This window comes from Eumetopias jubatus, unplaced genomic scaffold (genome assembly GCF_037043125.1).
Source record: "Eumetopias jubatus isolate StellerSeaLion01/CBP00866 unplaced genomic scaffold, mEumJub1_p1.0 scaffold_23, whole genome shotgun sequence".
NCBI classification, from domain to species: domain Eukaryota; kingdom Metazoa; phylum Chordata; class Mammalia; order Carnivora; family Otariidae; genus Eumetopias; species Eumetopias jubatus.
Genome location: NW_028274829.1, coordinates 529,199 through 541,641, shown reverse-complemented (window position 1 = coordinate 541,641; position 12,443 = coordinate 529,199).

The following is a 12,443-nucleotide window of genomic DNA, read 5'->3' as shown; positions in this document are numbered from 1 at the left end:
ACCTCTTCTTAATTCCTCACTTCAATATATGGAGTTGAGCGCATGGTTCTTACGACACAGGTTCCTGGAGGGACTTTGACTGACCTCTCACTATATTTTGTGGGGTAGATTTAGTTTGTTTGTATTGCAAGAGGAGGACCTCACTTTTATGATTTGCTGGGCTCACAATCATTAAATAACCTCCGGCTCTTTAGGGAGTCATTTTCAGGTAAAGAATCTAATGTAGTCTTTTCATTCAGCACTAGAAAAAGTGTATTTTAGTAGAGTTTCTCACAAGTATTAAAGACAATTTTAGAATACTTATGACAATGAGGCCTGTAATAAAGACTGAGTTCTAGTTTGAGCTTAAATGAATTTTTCTTTTATAAAGAAATCTATTTTTTATCCATGTAGGGTATTTCCCTCCAAGGAAATATGAGTAGAGGTTTATAAAATATAAATCTACTGAAAATAGGGAGGGGAAAGATATTATATTTTAAAATACAAAATAATTAAAACCACACAATAAAACATATAAGAACATTAGAATTAATTTTCCCAAAGAAGAACTATATAGTGTCATGTACGGTGAACTAAGTTGCAACAAGCAACCCACAGGATCACTAAGGAAAGGCTGCCTGAAAACTGTATATCATAATCATAGTCAGAGAGTGATGCACTTTTATCTTCCGCAACTGCTAATACCAAGCAGCTATTAACAAGCGCTCCTACGGAATTATTGTATATAAACATCTGAGTATAGATTATAGTCAGCACCTGAAGAAAGAATAAGGAGTTACTTTTTCTGAAATAACTATTACTGAGACACTATACAACTGACACTTAAGAATATTCATATATTCAGGTATACATTCCTTTCTTTGCCTAACTGATTTGACAGTGCAAGAATAGAGTGGGTCAAAAAATTTTCCCTGAAGGGCAAGTTTGGGGGATTTTTGTTGTCGGATGTGTGTGGTTGGCAAGCTGACACAAGTTAGATGGTCTCTGTCTCTCTTGCTCCATGATCTTGCTTACTGACGAAAAACATTTAAAAATTGACCTCATTTGACTCACTTCATCTAATTAAGACTTTTGTCTTTATATTCTGTAAACATCCATTGCATCACTTATGGAGGAAAAAGAGGTCAAGGTTGCTAAGCATTAATGTTTTCTTTCATTAAATGACACCTACTTATTACTGTGAGCCCTGGGAGTTAATACCCCATTTCCAGCTGGAGTCTGAAAGATATCATCTCTGGTATCTCTGAAGAAAAATTACAAATAAGTGGGCCCCAGACTCAGGTATCATAAATACTGATCTAGTTAAATTGATTATACTTTTCACATACAAGGAAAAACATAGAACTCAATGGTAGGCAACTTGACCATTAAATGACATATCTAAATAATCAGAAATTTGATAATTTCCCTATATCATTGACCAAAATAAGAGATTTGTTCTCAATATTACATAGACGTACTTGCATAGCTGTACTAAGGGAGAAAAGCATAAAAAGTAATTCGAAATCCATTATATTTGGCTTTAAAGTCAGAGTGAAAATATGTAACAACATACAATAAGTGAAAAAGAACGTTATCAATAGTGTATGAAGGCAAAAAATCCCAGTTCGGTGGAGGAAACCTTTTTTTCTAAGATTTTATGTATTTGAGAGAGAGCAGGTGAGAGAGAGAGAGAGAGAGAGCGGGATGTGAGGGTGAGGGGCAGAGGAAGAGGGAGAAGCCGATTCCCTGCTGAGCAGGGAGCTTGATGCAGGACTCAATCCCAGGACCCTGGGATCATGACCTGAGCTGAAGGCAGACGCTTAACTGACTGAGCCACCCAGGTGCCCCAGAAACATTTCTTATATAAATAAATACTGAATAATTTTCAATATTGAATAAATAAATATTCAATAAATATTGAAATATTTCAATAAATATTAATATTTATCTATATTTATCTATAGTATATATTTTTATTCCTTTATTTAATTCATATATTCCTTTATATATTCATATATTTATATAATATATACATTTTCAATATTTCAAACAATGTCACACCCTTCCAGTTTGGCTAGAAACTAAATTCAGCATGTTTCCTACACTAATACTAACTTTTTATCCTGATCCTGAAGTCAGATAAAATTTCAATATGAGAAAATATCAGAAATCTGATTTCTTCACTCCTTAGCTTAAAAAGGAGTAGTGAATCAAAAAATGAATAGGAGCATCATCCTTAATCTATATATCGCCAGTAAGAAAATTTCAGGATTTGCGATCTTCAGGTTGATACAATCAAATGGAAAGTCTGACTTGCCACCATGATAGAACATATATTCTTTCATGAGTCCCATGAGCTCTGTACAGTGGCTGATGTTGAATGGCTACCTGGGAATCAAAAGCCACCGACACGCTTCCTCCACCAGCCTGCCTACTGTCAGAAGAGAGGGGGCATGGGAGTCAGAAGCCACTGCAACTGGCACTTCCCAAGTTTGCGGGTAACCACCACACCAGCCCAAACCCTTCCAATGCCTGTAGTATAGAAACACATCTACCCTCTTCCCTTGGGTGGTTTTAAGATTTTTCAGGAAATGAAAAGTCATTTCATGTTAGTATTTATTCAACAAATATATAGTGAGTGCCCACACTGTGCCAGGTACTGAGAATACAGTGGTAGACAAGATGCAGGAGAAATTCAAGGGGTGTCCCCAAGCACCCTCCCTGAATTTTTGCTCCCATCTACCAACTGTGTTTATATCATATGATCTTACCTTGGTGAATAAAATAGATTCAATCCCTTTCTCAGGACAGCCCAGAAGAGTGAGGGAGACATTCAGTAAGCAACTAAACACACAGTGCAGTTACCAATTGGATTAAGGGCCTTGAAGGAAATAAACAAGGTGCAGTCTGTGGGAGTACAGGGGGATGGTACCACAGTAGGCATGAATCAGGGGACTTATGCTGAGCCCTCAAGATGAGCAAGCAGCAGTGGGAAGAGCTGTGGGGGGGGGGCGGTACCAGTTGAGAAAAGAGCAGTTCACTAAGAACCTAGCACATAGTAGCACTCAAAAAAAGTCTAAATAAAGATGCAAACTTTTAGAAAGATTTAGAAAATCTTCATAATTGATGGAAAAACCAAAATTATGATTGTTTCTTCAGCCATAACTAGCTCTAATGTATTCTCTTAAAAATATTAAGTGCATTTTGAAGAGTGATGCTCTTTCCCTACCACACTCTAAACATAGCTTAACTCAGGTAATTACAGATGGCAGAACGGAACAGGCATTACAATTCAGGAATGAAGTGAGGAATCTGATCCCTTTGCTGACTTCCTAATGAATGTGAGTCATAAACTGAACTTCACCTTTAGAGGCAGTAGAAGGAAAATTCCAGGCACACCATGGTTACATTATAGAAAAAGTATATTTGTGTGTGTGTGTGTGTGTGTTTGTGGGTGTTTCTGCATAAGAGTTTTTATTTAAAAAAGAATGGAGGGGCGCCTGGGTGGCTCAGTTGGTTAAGCAACTGCCTTCGGCTCAGGTCATGATCCTGGAGTCCCGGGATCGAGTCCCGCGTCGGGCTCCCTGCTCGGCAGGGAGTCTGCTTCTCCCTCTGACCCTCTTCCCTCTCGTGCTCTCTATCTCTCATTCTCTCTCTCTCAAATAAATAAATAAAATCTTTAAAAAAATAAAAAAGAATGGAAAGCAGCAAGGAAAATCAAAATAGTTGAATTGTTAGGGCAGCAGGATTCTGGGGAATTTTTATTTAAAATTTGAATTCCATGTTATAGTATTTTTTTTGAGCAATAAGTAGAAATTTTTTAACAAAGGAATTTTAAGCACCCTACTTTCTATGGCATCCAAATGTCATCTTTGCCTTAGGCTATAGTAGTTAGGGAAGACAAAAATTCAGTTATCTTAGCCACTTTTTCCTTTAAACAGAAGCCCTCCGAAATCCACAGACACATCCAGAACTTCATATTGCTCTTAGAACTCAGGACAGGAATGTTAGTGCCCCTCTTCCCACCCCCCCATTGCCATATGTCTCAGTACCCAATGCCCACCAGCAGCTTTCTTGACCCTTTTGGTTTAAAACCTGAGACCACTATGGCCCTCACATCACCAACTTCTCATTCTCTCATCTCCTCTCCCCATGGCCATCCCAGTAGCCATAATAATCCAAGCTTGTGCGAGCTCCTGGCCATTGCTGTAGCCAGGCTCAGCCTAAACCCAATCTCTGACTGGATTAAAGTGATAGATCTCTCACCCTATCTGCCTAATAGAGGACAGAGGGAACCCTCAGTGGTGGAAGATATCATCTAGAGCATTTATGTTGCATTTACACACAATGTCCGGCATTCAACAAAAAATACTGACATGCAAAGAGGCAGCAAAAAGTGAATAATAATCAAGAGAAAAGAAGACAATATAATTTAATGTCTTGACAATGTGGGTGTATCTCAGGGATGCAAGGATAGTTTAACATTAACAGCTCAGGGGCACCTGGGTGGCTCGGTTAAGGGTCTGACTCTTGACTTCGGTGCAGATCCTGACCTCATGGCTGTGAGACTGAGCCCTGCTTCAGTTCTGTACTGGGTGTGGAGCCTGCTTAAGATTCTCTCTCTCCTCTCCCTCTGCCCCACCCCACCCCTGCTCGTGCATGCGTGTGCGCTCTCTCTCAAAACAAAAATATTAATAGCTTAAAGGGAAAAGAAAACATACAATCAACTCCATAGGTGAAGAAAAGAATGCATTCAACAAAATTCAACACCCGTTCGTGATGAATAATTTCAGCAAACCAGGAATAGAAGGGAAATTCCTTAACCTCACAAAGAGTATCTACTAAAAACCCACACCAAATATCATTCTTAATAGTTAAAATCTGTAAGTATGCCCCCCCCTTTCTTTTAGAGACGGGGAGGGGCAGAGGGAGAGAGAGAGAATCCCAAGTGGGCTCCACGCTCAGCCTGGAGCCCGTTGTGGGGCTCAGTCTCACGACCCCAAGATCATGACCTGAGCCAAAATCAAGACTCAGATGCTTAACTGGCTGAGTGACCCAGGTGCCCTATAAAGTATGCCCTTTAAAACAAGAAAAAGAGAAGTGTGTCTGCAGCAAGCACTCTATTTATCATTGCACTCGAGGTCACAGCACACAGAAATAAAAGAAAGAACAAATATGAGGATTGCAAAGGGAGCAACAAAACTATATTCAGCACAGACAATATGCTTGGAAATTCAAAAGGACTCTATAGAAAACTTATTATTGAAAGAGTTCAACAAGGCAGCTTACTGTAGACTAGATGTTTGTGTCCCCTCAAAATCCAGGGGTTGAAATCCTAACCCCCAATGTAATGGTATCAGGAGGTGGGCCCTTTGGGAGGTGATTAGGTCATGAGGGTGGGGCTTTCACCATGAGATCAGTGCCCTTATAAAAAAACACCCCACAGAGCTGCCTCATCCCTTCCACCATCTGAGGACACTGTGAAAATAGGGCCATTGATGAACCTGAAAGTGGGCTCTCAACAGACACCGAGTCTGCTGGAAGATCTTGGTCTTCCAGCCTCCAGAACTGTGAGAAATATATTTCTGTGGTTGATAAGCCACCCAGTCGATGGTATTTTGTAATAGCAGCCCAAATGGACCAAGATAGTGGCTAGATAAAAAATGTTTAACAAAAATAAATTCCATTTATATAACCAACAAACACAGGAAATGTAAATTTAAAAAGATACCAATTTCAGTAGCAAAATTATAAAACATTTAGAAATAAATATAACAGAAAACGTGAAGAACTTAGTGGAGAAAAGTAGGTGTGGTGCCTAAAGGTACTAGAAATATGCTGTCTAGCCACTAGCTGTAGGGGTTACTTGCATTGAAATATAAATCAATTAAAATTAAATGGCATTCAATATTCAGTTCCTTAGTCATATTACCTCATTTCCAGGACTCAATAGCCACATGTGGTGAGTGGCCAGCCCACTGGACAGTGTAGATAGAATATTTCCACCAACACAGAAAATTCTACTGAACTGGACTAGAATATGTCCATTCGCCTCATAAATTTTCAGTTACAGTATAGTCATTTATACCGCACTGCTTATGTTATACCCCCATAAAGGGAAGCCTGACTTAGTAAGAAATACACATTAGGAGTTGCAAAGTTTTCTTACTTTCTGAGAGTTTCGGGGGGTTGGGGAGAAGGGGTTTTGCTTAGCACCTGAAGGCCCTTCCGTTAGGGAGCCAACTATTTTGTGAGTCTTTTCATTATAACAGCTCTAAAGGCCAGCTACTTAGATACTTGCTCTTCCAGAACCCCCACAACAAGGATACAGGGCATGAGACCCAAGACTGGCCAATCAGATACCCTCTCTGAAGATCTGAACCTTAGGCAAGGAACACAGAGATGCTGGAATAGTTCAAAGTTCATTCTGGCATGTGTAGTGGTGGCCTCTGGTGTCCAGAGACCACAGACAGTGCCAGTGGTCATGATGCCAGTGGCAGTACCTAGTGCCTAGCAGTGACAGCATCTTAATCAGGCCATTCATGGTGTGGATTCTCATTGTTCCTGTCCACTGTCCAAACTCAATACTCCAGCCTTGCCTCCAAGAACTACTCAACATCTCCCTAAGAAATGCCTTCTCTAAGTTAGAAGGAGTTGATGTCTTTACTTGAAACTACAGTTGATACTTGAACAAAGTGGGGGTTACAGGTACTGACTCCCATACAGTCAAAAATCCGCATGTCACTTTTGACTCCCCCAAAACTTAACTACTAATAGCCTACTGTTGACCAGAGAGGCCTTACCAATAATATAAACAGTTGATTAACACATATTTTGTATGTTATATGTATTATATACTGTATTCTTACCATAAAGTAAGCTAGAGAAAAGAAAATGTTAAGAAAATCATAAGAGAATATATTTACAATACTGTACTGTATTTATAAAAAAAAAAAAAAATCCATGTATAAATGGACCTGAGCAGTTCAAACCTGTGTTGTTCAAGGGTCAACTGTACAAACTCTGGAATGGTACAAAGTTAGAATATATCATATAGATCATCTAGTGCAAACTTATTGTGATTCATAATATAAATTCAGGTAATTGGAACTATACCTCTCTTAACACTTTTTTATCAATCAGTCTAGGCTTAGCCCATGCTGTGGTAAAAAAAAAAAAAAAGAAAAAAGAAAAAAATGACCCCGCCCCAACCCCCCGCCAAATCTCAGCAGCTTATAAAAACAAAAATTTGTTTCTCATCTTAATGTCTATCACAGGTCAGCTGTGATTCCATTCCATGTCACGTTCCCTCTGGGCCCAAGCTGATGAATCTGAGCTAATGGAGAAGCCCGTCTGATATGCTGCAGTTCTCATTGGTTGGTTGGCTCTTAAAGCTTCTACCTGGAAGTGACATGCATCATTTCTACCCATATGTCCTTGGCCAAAGCGAGTTACACATTAGGATGTGCAATCCTTCTAAAGGGAGGGGCAGTGCAAGTCACATGGCAAAGCTGATCTAAGTGGTATGGTATTCTAGAATTGTCTCACTGGGAAGGTCATCAAATACTTGAGCAATAATACAATCTACACAACCCTTATGACTCAGGGCTCTCTTCCATTAATTTGGTAAGTTTCAAATGCCATAACATGAATGAAATAAACTTATTTTGAATAAATTACTTTTTGGGGGGAGTGGGTTTGAAACGTTAACAATCATAACATTTGATCCAGTTTTATTAAAGTTAGATGCAGTGTTTCCAAAGTATGGGGTGGCAGATGTAGAACAGAAACACATATGAACTCACTGAAATTCCACTCTAAGTAAAAACCTATTTTACAAAATTGCATTAAGCATCTACCATGCCCAGAGTTAATCTTGGGGCTTTGAGGGATACAAACATAACTAAGATGTGCACAGGGAACTTAATGGACAATTAAAGGGAAGAAACATGTCCACAAATAACATGAAGCAGTGATAAAATAGAGGAGAGACAGAACGGAGAAAATTCATAGGATGAGCTAAGTGTGAAATCTCTCAGCCTAGAGATAAAATGGAATTATGTGAGGAACTGACTACTTTAAAACAAGCCATACAATTCTTTTTTTTTTTCCAAGCCATATAATTCAAAGGCACAATAATTTTATACCACACTGTATTGTGTGTTTGGAAGAAGACATGCAGGGGAGGAAAAACCGAGCCAACGTGTTGCTAAGAATTTCTGACTTTGGTCCTTACTAAACAATGGCTACAAGTCTTTACTGAAACAGTGGTTATAGTGATGAAATCTGATTGAACTCTACTTAGCCAACTAAAATAAGTAGGGGGAAATATCCATATTTCCCTTTTCTTAAGGAAAAAAATTTGTGACCTTTATTTTGTAGATGAGTGGGGGTTTTTTGTCTTTCAAAATGTCAAGTTTTAACATGTGATTACTAAAAATTATTGACATAAAAATTTGAAGAAGTGCAATTATGACAGATGTAAATGTTAAATTATTTATGTGAATTCAATTAAAGCTGCACTTTAAATAAAGGCCAGTACAGTCCCTTTGGTTAGTAAAATATGCTTTACTTCTCAAGTTAAAAAAAAAAACAAAACCCATGTGAAAGAAGCCAGACACGAAAGGCCACATATTACATGATTCCATTGATATGAAATGTCCAGGGTAGGCAAATCCCTAGAGACAGAAAACAGGTTAGTGGTTCCCAGGGACTCCAGGGAGGGAAGAATGGGAAGTGACTGCTAATGGTGTTTTGGGGGGGTGGTGATGGAAATGTTCTGGAATTAGATGATGGTGATGGTTGTACAACTTGGTGAATATACTAAAAACCACTTAAAAAAAAAACCTCATAAGTTGCAAATAATGTTTATATATGTGATTTGGGGATGATTATTTTCAAAGAGGCACTTTTAGAATTACTGACATACAGCCAAGCACAATATGTAATACATAGAAAAACTCAACAGCAGCAATATCACCAAACAACTCTTTCAACTATGTTCCTTACCTAAGATTTATAGGGCCTTCTGGAAAGTAAAACAATGAACAGATAGAATTTTATTTATTTATTTATTCTTAAGGATTTTATTTGAGAGAGAGAAAGGGAGAGAGAGCATGAGCGGGGGAGGGCCAGAGGGCGAAGTAGACTCCCTGCTGAGCAGGGAACCCAATGTGGGGCTCGATCCTAGGACCCAGGGATCATGACCTGACCTTTTTTTTTTTTTTTAAGAGAGAGAGGGAGGGGTAGAGGGAAAGAGAGAATCTTAAGTAGGCTCCACGCCCAGCATGAAGCCCTACGCCAGGCTCTCCCTCACAACTCTGAGATCATGACCTGGGCCAAAATCAAGAGTCAAACACCTAACTGACTGGGCCACCCAGGTGCCCCAATCTTCTGTCCATTTTTAAGTTGGGCTTCTTAATCTTTGAAATAGAGCCAACAGGATTTGTTGATTGATTGGAAGTTTGAAGGAAGGGAAAAAAAGGACTTGATCATACCTCCAAGGTTTTTAGCTTAAGTTATCCAACTATGGAGTTGCTATTAAGTGGAGAAGTAGCGTTGGAGAGAAGATCAGAAGCTTGATTTTACACATACGAAGTTTGACATGCTTGTCAGACATTCAAGTAGAGTTCTCAAGCAGGCTGTTAGATTTCGGGGCCTGGAATTCAGAGGAGAGATGCAAGCCTGAAGATAAAGAGGGGGAGTCATCAGCATATAGATGGTATAGAAAGCCATGGAACTAGATACACCAACAAAGGAGTGAGTGTAGATACAGAAGGTGTCCGAGGACTAAATTCTGGACACTCCAAAGTTAAGAGGTCAGGAAAATAATGAGGAAGCAGCAATAATATTGAGACAGAGTGGCCAGTAAGAGGGAAAACCAGAGAGAGTACAATCGACTGCAAACCACATGAAGAGTGTTCCCAAGGAGGCCAGTGTGTCAAATGCTGAAGACAGGTTTCAGGGCTGAGAACTGTCCCTTGGATTTAGTAGTGTGGAGAGTGGAGGTGGTTGGTGACCAAGACAAGTGGAGAGATCCCTGTTAGCTAGAAACTCAGGCATTTCATCCAAAAGCATAAGAGGGAAGGCAGAGTTCACAGGCCCGGTTGCTGTGGACAAGAGAGCATTCACAAACTGATTGCGTTGTGAGGGATCACTGAGGGCTTTGTGAAAACATACATTCAGATTCAACTGGTCTGAGATGGGGCGGGGCGGGGGGTGCATTTTTGTATTCGCTCCCAGGTCTGGCTCATGCCGCTGATGTCAGGGCCTCATTCTGAGGTAGTGAATTTATCTGCAGTTTCTTTTCAAAGTACAGATCTAACCAGGGATGTAAATGGCAACTGCTCTGGGTTGACTCTAGATTTTCTATGCTCTAGGGGGCTTGATGTCATTCATAGTACAGCTCAAGTCTGTGGCTTGAGAAACGGGTTAGAAACACAAGGAGCGATCATTGTGGGAGGAAGCTTTAGCCCTGTTTGTTTTGTGGACTGAAAGAGAGAGGGGCCTTCTAGGCAGAAATACAAAGGCTGGGGCCCAGCAAACTGCCTGGACAGAGGCCGCGAGGTGCAGATGCAGCCTCTCTCTGGGTCAGTGTGAGCTGGCAGGGGAGGCTCCTTGCAAGGCCCCTTTGACAAAGACTGCCATTCTCTCTCCATTACATGTATGAATATACTAAAGGTTCAGAATGATTCGCTGACATAAATACCCAATAGAGTATTTCTATTTCTAATTCCCTCCCTCAGTTCATTTGATTTTTTTAATAACAGCTTTATTTATTGGGATCTAATTTACAGACCACACAATTCCCCCATTCCAAATGTATGATTTGATGGTGTTTAGCACATTCACGGAGTAGGGTCACCATTGCCACAATTGATTTCTGAACGTTTTCATCACCCCCAAAAGGAACCTTCAGCCCCTTTAGCCACCACCTCATTTTCCAATGGCATTGAAATCCACTAAAATGTCTGCAAACTTCCTGCTCAGCAACTTGTGAGATTTCACAAAGCTGGGGGATATGTGTACATCTGTTGCATGAAAACAAAACTGTAGGGGCGCCTGGGTGGCTCAGTTGGTTAACTGTCTGCCTTCAGCTCGGGTCATGAGCTCTCTGTCAAATAGATAAATGGAATCTGGCTCTGTGTAGCCCCGCATAACTAACTTAATCTCTCTCAGCCTCAGATTCCTCACCTCTAAAATGCTGGCAGGGTAGTTGTGAAGGTTACGTGAGATACTGTAGATGAAGTGCCAGGAATCTAGCAAATGCAGTGATGGAATATCCCTCCCCCTTCCTCTGCCTGGCTAACTTCATCTCAACATTTACCCTGAGCGTCACAGACTCCGTGAAGCCCTCCCTGATCCTCCCGGGTACCCTGCACCCCTGCCTCATCAGTCAGTCAGTCGGTGTTTCTCTCATAGCTCTTAAAATGTAAAATGATAGCTGGCCACGTCATTGGTGCTTCCCCTGCATTTTGCGGGTCCGGAGGCCTGGAATGGCTCTCGATCACCTCATTGCCCCGAGCGCCAAGCAATAGAGCAATGGGCACTTGCTACCGCAAGGCACGGCATTTCTGCTAATGCGCGGCAACGTCTCTGCAAACCTCATTTTGAATAGTAATGCAAATGGAATCATATGAAGTCATCATCCTTTCTCCTTTTGGACTGTGGGCTCTTCTGAAAGCAAGAGGACGCCTTCTATAATCTAGGCACCTACAGTAAATACCTCTGAGAGATATAAATATACTTGTGTAAAATATTTTGCATTTACTGGGAAGTTATAAATAAAGCAATCTGACCAGAAAGCCAAAGACCCCACCCTCGCAAAGGCAGTGGAGCTTGGTCAGCTGCAGGCTTCCTGCCTGGTGCTTAGAAATGGAAATAGGGAATGAAAGGAGCCTCTCAACCCAGGAAGTGCTGGGGAAGAGACAGAGCTGCAACTGTATCCAACTTTTTATCTAAAAAAGGTAACATGGACAAAAGGAGGGTGATGTGGCAAAAGGCATGAAGAGCCCTTCTAGATTCAGGTTTAACAGCTGATGCTTATGCCCTATGCAGCTACTCCTCGTAACCAGGGCAACCAAGATCAGGGCCATACTTGCACTGAATTTCTGTGCTGTTAGTTCATTTTTATTATGGGTCACAGGTAGGGAATTTGCGGTTGTTGGATTTGATGAAACACCCATTTGCAAAACTGCCTATATAAGGATGGGAAAAAAAAATATTTTTTCCTCTATCCTATCTAGGTTCTTGGCTGGGGCTCTGTAACAAAAGACAGATTAACAAAAGGAAAGCATTCCCATTTATGTAACATAAATTCTACATGACACAGGAGACTTCATAAGGAAACGAAGCCCCAAAGAGAGTTAAACCGGTGTGCTTTTGTGGAAGGTCAGGGAGGAATGTGATAGGACGGAAGGGTATGAGCCAAGGGGAAAACCTAGAAAGTCCTCTTTGCTCAG